General features: G+C 42.1%; 1 pseudogene; it reads left to right on the plus strand.

Annotated features, from left to right (window-relative positions):
- The first annotated feature begins 6,405 nt into the window (after window positions 1-6,405).
- LOC112393282 (60S ribosomal protein L9 pseudogene) lies at window positions 6,406-8,078 on the plus strand (annotated as a pseudogene).
- Window positions 8,079-8,516: the final 438 nt, after the last annotated feature.

An 8,516-nucleotide genomic window follows, 5' to 3' on the forward strand; every position in this document is an offset into this window, starting at 1 on the left:
GGAACATATATATATGTATAACTGATTCACTTTGTTATAAAGCAGAAACACACACCATTGTAAAGCAATCATACTCCAATAAAGATGTAAAAAAAATAATAATCAATCAATAAAATAAAAAGGGAAATATCCTATTTAATGCAAAATAGGAGATATTGTAGATTGTTTCCAGAAATCTTTTCATATTGCATATTTTTGTTGCTGTCTTGTCAATGTTTTCATTTATATATGTCTGATATCTTTATTGAAATAATCTGCCCACCCTGGGAAGCTTCATTTTTGCTTCATTTCTCCCACTTTCCAGAAATCATGACTCTAGAGTCCTTCTTCCCACTCAGAAGCTGGAAGATACAGTTACAGCAGAAGGTAAAGAGGGCTCAAGTCTCAAGGGACCTGCCAACTGGGGGGCTCTGGTCCCACTGGGCCCCCTTCCCCATGGTAGGGACTTCTTCAGAATTTCCTTTTAAGCATTCACATGTCCTCTGGCACAAACAGGTAACAAAACAAAAATATATGACCCTCATTCTGGAAAGCTGAAAATTGTAGGGTTTTTAAAGGACTTCATTGTAAGTCTAGCATACACCCTGCAAAGCATTTGCCAGCTTGCTTTCAGCTCCATTCTCCACACTCCCCTGGTCCTCTTCTGCACTGCAGAGGGCTCATCCTGCAAACTACATTTCTCAGACTTCCCAGCCAATTGGCTTTTGGCTGGATTTGGCCTGTGGGAAATGTGGCCAGGAGACAGGAGATAGAAAGCAAAGGGAAAACAGGGAGAAGCCAGGGAGTTATCAGCTAGACCTCTCTTTCTTTCTTAAGACGCATCATCTTTGGTAGTGACTTTGTGTCCTGTTTTCCAGCTTTTGTCAAATAGCCCTTAATTCTATGACATTATATGGAAAAAGTTAAAGTGCACACTAATGGTTATACGTTTATATATAATATTTTTAATAGATTATAAAAATATATGTTCAAATACGATTAGGATTGGTGGAGTGGGTCAGGGAATACAATTGGCGTTATGGCTAAAGGGCACCTGAGCTTCAACTGTAATGAATATTGTACTTTTTTACAAAACAGAACGAAAGGCCACAAACACAAAGAGTTAATAGCTATTAATCCCGGATGGTGGAAAAGAAAAGAAAAAAGAAAAGTCACACTTCTAGATATTTTGGGGGAGAAGAAATTACTTTACCATAATATATTTTTTCTTTTCTTACTTAAGTTTTTCCAGGAATTATTTGAGTATAACTGTATTAGTTTTTTATTGCTGCTGCAACAAATTACCACAGACTTAGTGGCTTATAACAACACACGTTTATCATCTTATAGTTTTGGACATCAGAAGTCTGATACAGGACTCACTGGGCCGAAATGAACGTGTCAGCAGGGCAGTGATCATTTCTGGAGGCTCTAAGAGAGAATCTATTTCTTGTCTTTTCCAGCTTCTAGAACCAGCCACATTCCTTGGCTTGTGACCTCTTCCTCCATTTTCAAAGCTAGCAAGATTACATGCCTTTGGCCATTCTTCTATAGTCATATTTCCTTCCGACTACAACAGGGAAAGATTCTGTAATTTTAAGGACCTTGTAATTAGGTTGAGCCTACCCAGATAATCCAGAATAACTCTACACCTCAAGATCCTTCACTTCATCACATCTGCAAAGACCATTTTGCCATGTAAGGAAACATATTCACAGGTTCCAAGGATTAAGATGGGGACATTTTGGGGGAAGGGTCCATTATTCTGGCTACCATGATAATGTGCAGAGGGAAGACATCCTTCATTTGTAAACTAAAGGCTTTTAAAAGCCCCTCGTCCATCTAGCATGCCATCTTTCTGAGAAGACAAAGTTTTTATTCAGGTTCAAGTCCACAGCAGTGAGGGTGTTCACCTTCTGATTATGCATAGCTGAGCAGGAAACTTGCTGTACATTTTTACAATAGAAGACAATGAGAAATTCACAAATTCATTAAGATGGTTTTCAGCAGGATAGTGGGCAGATCTCAAATTAAAGTTATGACAGAGAGCTGTTCTGTAGATCCCCCTCAATGAAAAGACAAGCATCATTTGGTCTAATTGTTGCTTAGCTATAGCCAAACGTTGGGACTGTAATGACAAAACAGTTCAATGAGATATTACATTTTGCACTGGTTGCAGTGGTTCTGCTAAAAACAGGTTCTGGTTCTTTTGAACCAGAATTTTGCTGAACTGGTTAGTCGTCTAGAAACTGGGGCTTGGAACTAATTATTAGGAAGTGTTAATGTTCTCTGACCTATGATGAATAAGCCTTCCTTCCTGAGTAGATTAACTTCTCTTTAAGGAAAGAGCTAATGAAATTTAGAACCTCCCAAAGAGATCATAAGTAGACATTTGATTAAGCAAACAAGTTAAAGCAAGAACTTGGTAGATAATCATGAAAACGGTCCTTGCCAAGTTCTTTTGCATTTCATTGAGCAATTGCATTCCTCCAGCAAACAAAGGACTAGCATGTTAGATGTTCAAGAACTTGATGGTTATGCAATCAACCATCAGAAATGTTCAAGCTGCCCTTCCAGTTGATCCAGGGTAACTGCTTTTTCCCATCATCCTTGAAGCATTTGTATGGCTTTTGTCTGCTTCATTTCTGGAAAACTATTTTAGCAGGTAGAAATTTTTCCAAAATTTAAGATGCAAGAGAGGGGAAATTTTTTTGATTTTATAACTCAAGTCAAATGTAGTCTATCAAGGTTAGCAAAAAGTCTAAGAGTATTTATTATTTTTCCTCGGTTCATCTCGGTTATGTATTAGTGGAAATCAGGAAAAATGGGGGTCTGGCTTCTGGGCTGCCAAGATATATATCACCCATCCCAAACTGGGCCAGTAAACTGTGGGCAGCTGTGTTGTCAGCACCTGCCTTCTCTAGACCTAGCTGGGTACCGTGAACTTCACAGCTGCCCCCAAGGATACAGTGCTTTGTGTTTTAAACTGACTCCCATGAAGCCTCTCCTTTCTGGGTATTTCCACTTTTGAGGTACAGCATGGAAATTGAGACTTCTATCCTCCCTGGGCTTGAGAAATCCAACCCCGCCCCTGGCCTGGCTTCGTGGCCTGTGAGGGGGAATGCGAAATCACCTTTTCCTTCAATCATGAGTATTTATTGAATCTTGTCTTAGTGTAGGTCCCCTCTCTTGTAGCAGACCCTGAGACAAGAATTCAAGTGTAAGTAGTTTACGTGGGAGGCGGTCCCAGGAAACACTAGCAGGGAGGTGTGGAGGTGACACAGGAAGGGTAGACAGCCTTATGGAGCAAGTTACCACCGTGGGCGGCCAGAGCTCAAGCCTAGTGGGAAACTCTGGGAGCTGATGTACAAGACTCAGAGTTGACTTATGGAGGGAAAGGGATTTGGGTTATATATCCACCTGCATCACTGGTGGAAGGCTGCCAGTGGTTAACTGCCCAGACTGTCCAGTCTACTGTGTCTGAGTCCAGGGTGGCTTCCTGCTGTTTGGGAGGACACCCTCTGGTGAGAGATGAAGATACAGGCAGTTGGTAGTAGAGCGAGCTCACATTGCAGTGGTACCACCTGAGGGGCGGTAATTCAAAGGCTTGTTATTCCAGCTATGAGGAAGTCACTGAAGTAAGTGCTGTACAAAAGCTTAGTTACTTCAGTCAATACATGAGGCAGAGTATCTGTGTGTTGCTGACTGTACGCTTAGAATGATGCTGTAGGGGAAGCAATAGAAACAGGAAGTATGATGTCCCACTGATTTGAGGGGCTTACTGAATAGGGAAGATAACCTTGCTTCTACCATGCAACATGGGCAAATGGACAAAATATAAATAGTGCATTGGCATTAGGGGAGGATTGGAATTCTTGGGAAAGGCTTCATGGAGAAAGTAGGAAATAAAGGAAGGATAGTGTTTGTAGAAACAAAGCCAAAGCCTGTATCATCTGAGGACCAATGAGACAGATGGCATGGAGATGGAGTTAGCCTAGCATGTTGCTACGTGGTGAACAAGCCCATGGGACCAAGGTTGATGGAACATATTCAAGTGAGTGGGGATATCTATGCTTGACAGGGTAGGGCAGGGCCAACACTGAGATGTCTGAAGGCAAAACAAAAAAGTCTTGGCTTGTTATTGTCCTAAAGATGTCAGTCATTGCCTTGAGCCTATAATCCCTCTTGAAAAAGCCCACCCATGTCCACGGTACTGTTGAAGAAGTGGCTGTGTTGGGGCAGGTGACCCTGCTTCTGAGGCAACATCTGACTGTCATGGAGCAGACACCTGCCCCAGGTGGGCTAATCAGATTCTAGTGTTTTGAATTTTTCCCCTGGCATTTGGACCTAGGGCACTAAGAGACTGAATTATTTTGTTCTCTGTAGAGACAGGGCAAGGCTTCTGTTCCCTTAGTAAGCTGCAGCCATGTGCCAACACAGCACATTAGAGTAAAGCATCATAGAAAATATTAACTGCAGCAAAAAAGATGAGTACAAGTGCTAGGAGAATCAGAGAAGAGAGACTATGTGGCCCCAACACATTTAAGGTGACTTTCTAATTCCCCCAAGGCCACGGTGTACCTCTGGAATTTAAGTCTTTTGTAAACTTTCCATCTAAGTTAATGTGAATGGGTTTCTCCTCCTTGGAAATCGAGAACCGTTAACTAAAACAAGATGGTAACCACTAACTTGCATATTTCCAGTGCTTTGATTCTCATTCCTCTGGGTTGAAGTCATTTGGTGATCCCCAGAAGAAAGCCTTGAGACGAGAATCATGTTCAAATGGTTTATTCAGGAAGGGCTTCAGGGAGACCTTAAAGGAATGGGGGAAACTTGATGGGGAAGGGAAGGAAGCCAAGCTGGTGGTGAATTCACATCCATCGATGGGGTCTGCAGAGGGCGCTGCAGCGGAAGTCCCGCCTCAGGGCTCCTCCTTCTTCCTTACTGAAACGAGCCCGGCTTCCCCTCTCCCTTTACTGCCCTGCACTGTCGCGGGCAGGCAGAGGTAGATAGGCAAGATCGTGGCCCTCCACGTGTACAGTCCAGTAGGGAACAGTGTACAGTCCAGTTGAGGGAGACAAACTTGCAAACACGTATAGGCGACTAGAAAAATAGCTGCTGGTGGTGGAGAATAAGAAAATCTACATCCAAAGGAAGTTCTCTGCAAACAGTGAATGATTTAACATGGATGGGCCGTGCTCCCCCTCAAACATATTAGAATCACTCAGCAACATAAGCATGGTTGATTTCCTCCCAGGTACTATTTTTAAAAATCGCTTCCAGAAAACAGAAGTTCCTGGAAAATGACTGTTGACGGAAAGTGGTTATAACCTGGCTGGAGCCCAGTTTATACTCTGCAGCCTTGACCCAAGAAAGAGAGTAGTAAATATCAAACCCAACGGCTTGGTAATATTCCATTGTACATAGGCGCCACATCTCCTTTATCCATTCACCTGTCGATGGACACTTAGGTTGCTTCCATGTCCTGGCTATTTTAAATAGACCTGCAATGAACATTGTGGTATATGTATCTTTTTGAATTATGGTTTTCTCAGAGTATATGCCCAGTAGTGGGATTGCTGGGTCATATGGTAGTTCTATTTTTAGTTTTTTATACATATACTACCAAGTGTGAAATAGATAGCTAGTGGGAAGCAGCTGCATAGCACAGGGAGGTCAGCTCGGTGCTTTGTGACCTCTTAGAGGGGTGGGATAGGGAGGGTGGGAGGGAGACTCAAGAGGGAGTAGATATGGGGATATATATATACATATAGCTGGTTCACTTTGTTATACAGCAGAAACGAACACAACATTGTAAAGCAATTATACTCCAATAAAGATGTTAAAAAAAAAAAAGCAACTTGGTAAGATTGTTGTATGTTTTTCTTTTCCCCCTGAAGGTATGTTTACTCTTTCAGTGACTAGGAACTTAACTGTTTAAAGTATGTTTGGTCCCGGGGTCGAGCTGCCAGGAAAACAGTGGGCATTTGCTTGTGATAATGTTTTTTTTTTTTTTTTCCCAGTATGGTCTCTATTTAGTGCAGGGTTGGTGAAAGTGTGGACCAGTATCCACAAGGCTTTCAGGAACCTTAAACTGATAAAACACAAAGCTTTCTCTTTATTATGAGCAAATGATGTACCATATGATATCATTTCATATTTTATACATATAAGCAAGTGCTACATACTAGTAAGTGACTATACGAGGAATTAACTATTACTAAAATTTAGTATTCATACTTTTTTTTTTTTCTTTTGGCTGTTCCTCGCGGCATGCAGTATCTTAGTTCCCTGACCAGGGATTGAACCCGTACCCCCTGCATTGGGATTGCAGAGTCTTAACCACTGGACCACCAGGGAAGTCCCTCATATGTTTTAAATAGCACGATATTGGAATTTAATAAGAACAGTTAAGTCAGGGTTCCAATGGAAGTTGGCTTCCGCCGAATTTTTCACAGCACTGGAAAACGTGCACTGCTGGTGTGCACAGGCGGGGAGTACAAACTCCCACAAGGCTTGGTGGAAACACTGATCAGTGCACCATAGTTGGTGAATTTTCTTATGTGGAAAAATGCTGTTTTAGTATGCGTTTCCCCAGTAGACTCTGAGATAAGGATGTGAATGCAAGTAGTTTATCTGGGGGACGATCCCAGGAACCACTGGAAGGCAAGTGGAGAAGGAGACAAGGAAGGAAAGAAAACCAATCAAAGGGTGTGCAAATGAGCAGAATTCCTGATGTGGGCAGCTGAGACCCAGGCCTCTGGGGACTCTCGGGAGACTTTGCATAACATGCCTCAGTGTTGCCCCACCTGAGAGGTGAGGTTTAGGGTATTTATCCGACATTTTCCATTGGATGACTGTTGAGGGCTGCTTCTGGAGGCATTGATTCACAGATACCTCCAGCCTGCATGCTGGATCATGCACCTGCAACCAGAGAAAGCCCTCCAGGAGAATGGCAAGAGGTTTATAAGAGGCTGTCAGTGAGGAGAAGAGTTGGAAGAGAGGACCAGCAAGAACTGGGCAGGACACAGATGCTCTGACAGCGTCTACCTGGGATGCAAATGTCCATGAACAGTATTGGGGGCCCATCGGTGTCTAACCACTTGACTTTAGAACATGCATGTGTTGCATTCAATGCACTATATAAGCCCCAATTGCTAAGTCCTCAGGGAGAACCTTATGTTAAGAATGCAAGCTTAAATTTGAATCCCAGAGGATAGGAAGAAGCCAGCCATGTGAAGAGGGGAGAGTGGTCCTGAAGTCTTCTGCATCAGTTTTCCTATTTAAATTCTGAGTCTAAACAAGGAAATTTAAATCCTTGATTGCTTGAAGAGTGATTCTTAGCAATCACATTCTCATTCAGAATAAAATTATTTTTAGCCCTCCTGCAGGATAAACTTTCAGATTTTCTATTTGCTACCATTTCAACATCATGTTTCTCTCCTCTAGTCAATTTCTCTTTGTCCACCCATTAGTCCACTGTCCTAATCCCACTTTTTTTGCCGCATCTACTGCAAGAATGAAGACCATTCTCAGAATCAGACTGTCGACATTCCAGAAAATGTCGACATCACTCTGAAGGGATGCACAATTATTGAGAAGGGCCCAGAGGCACCCTGTGGAGGGACTTCAATCATATTAATGTAGAACTCAGTCTCCTTGGAAAGAAAAAAATGAGGCTCCGGGTTGACAAAGGATAGGGAAATAGAAAGGAACTGGCAATGGTGCACACTATCTGTAGTCGTGTACAGAACATGGTCAAGGGTGTCACACTGGGCTTCCATTTGCAAGATGAAGTCTCTGTATGCTCACATCCCCATCAACGTCATTATTTAGGAGAATGGTTCTCTTGTTGAAGCCTGAAATTTGGGGAATGTGAAAAATACATCCACAGGGTTCAAATGAGGCCAGGCATTGCTTGTTTAGTATCTCAAGCCTAGAAAGATGAGTTCATTTTTGAAGGAAATGACATTGAACTTGTATCAAATTCAGCTGCTTTGATTCAGCAAGCCACAATACTTAAAAACAAGGATATCAGAAAACTTTCGGATGCTATCTCTGTTTCTGAAAAAGGAACAGTTCAGCAGGCTGATGAATAAGATCTACATTGTCCAGCTACAGAAGCAGCAAGATGCCAGATGATACTTTGGACTCATCTGTGACATTTTAAAGATGCAATAAAAGCTCTTGATTGGGGGAAAAATCCTAATCCTATTTTCACCAGCTGCTGCTTTGAGAGTTCCCATCTTCCATCCTAGATTTTTCTAATCTAGTTCCTTAGAAAAAAAGACATCTCATTGGAGACACAGAAATTTTCAGCCCCTTCTAAAGACAGTGGGGATGACAATCCAGATACCTGGAGCTGGACTTCTCAAATTTTTTGAGTTACCAACTTCCCCACTTTGTCCTGCCTCTCAGCTGAAAGGTAATTCCATATCTCTCAGACACTAGTCCTGAAGTTTGTCTTAGGATCTCAATATTCTATAAGTAATTGTGTGGCATCGAGAAGGACTTAAATGAGTTTATGATTTTTTTCT

The sequence above is a fragment of the Neophocaena asiaeorientalis genome, unplaced genomic scaffold, assembly GCF_003031525.2.
Source record: "Neophocaena asiaeorientalis asiaeorientalis breed wild unplaced genomic scaffold, Neophocaena_asiaeorientalis_V1.1 scaffold64, whole genome shotgun sequence".
In the NCBI taxonomy this organism is placed as follows: domain Eukaryota; kingdom Metazoa; phylum Chordata; class Mammalia; order Artiodactyla; family Phocoenidae; genus Neophocaena; species Neophocaena asiaeorientalis.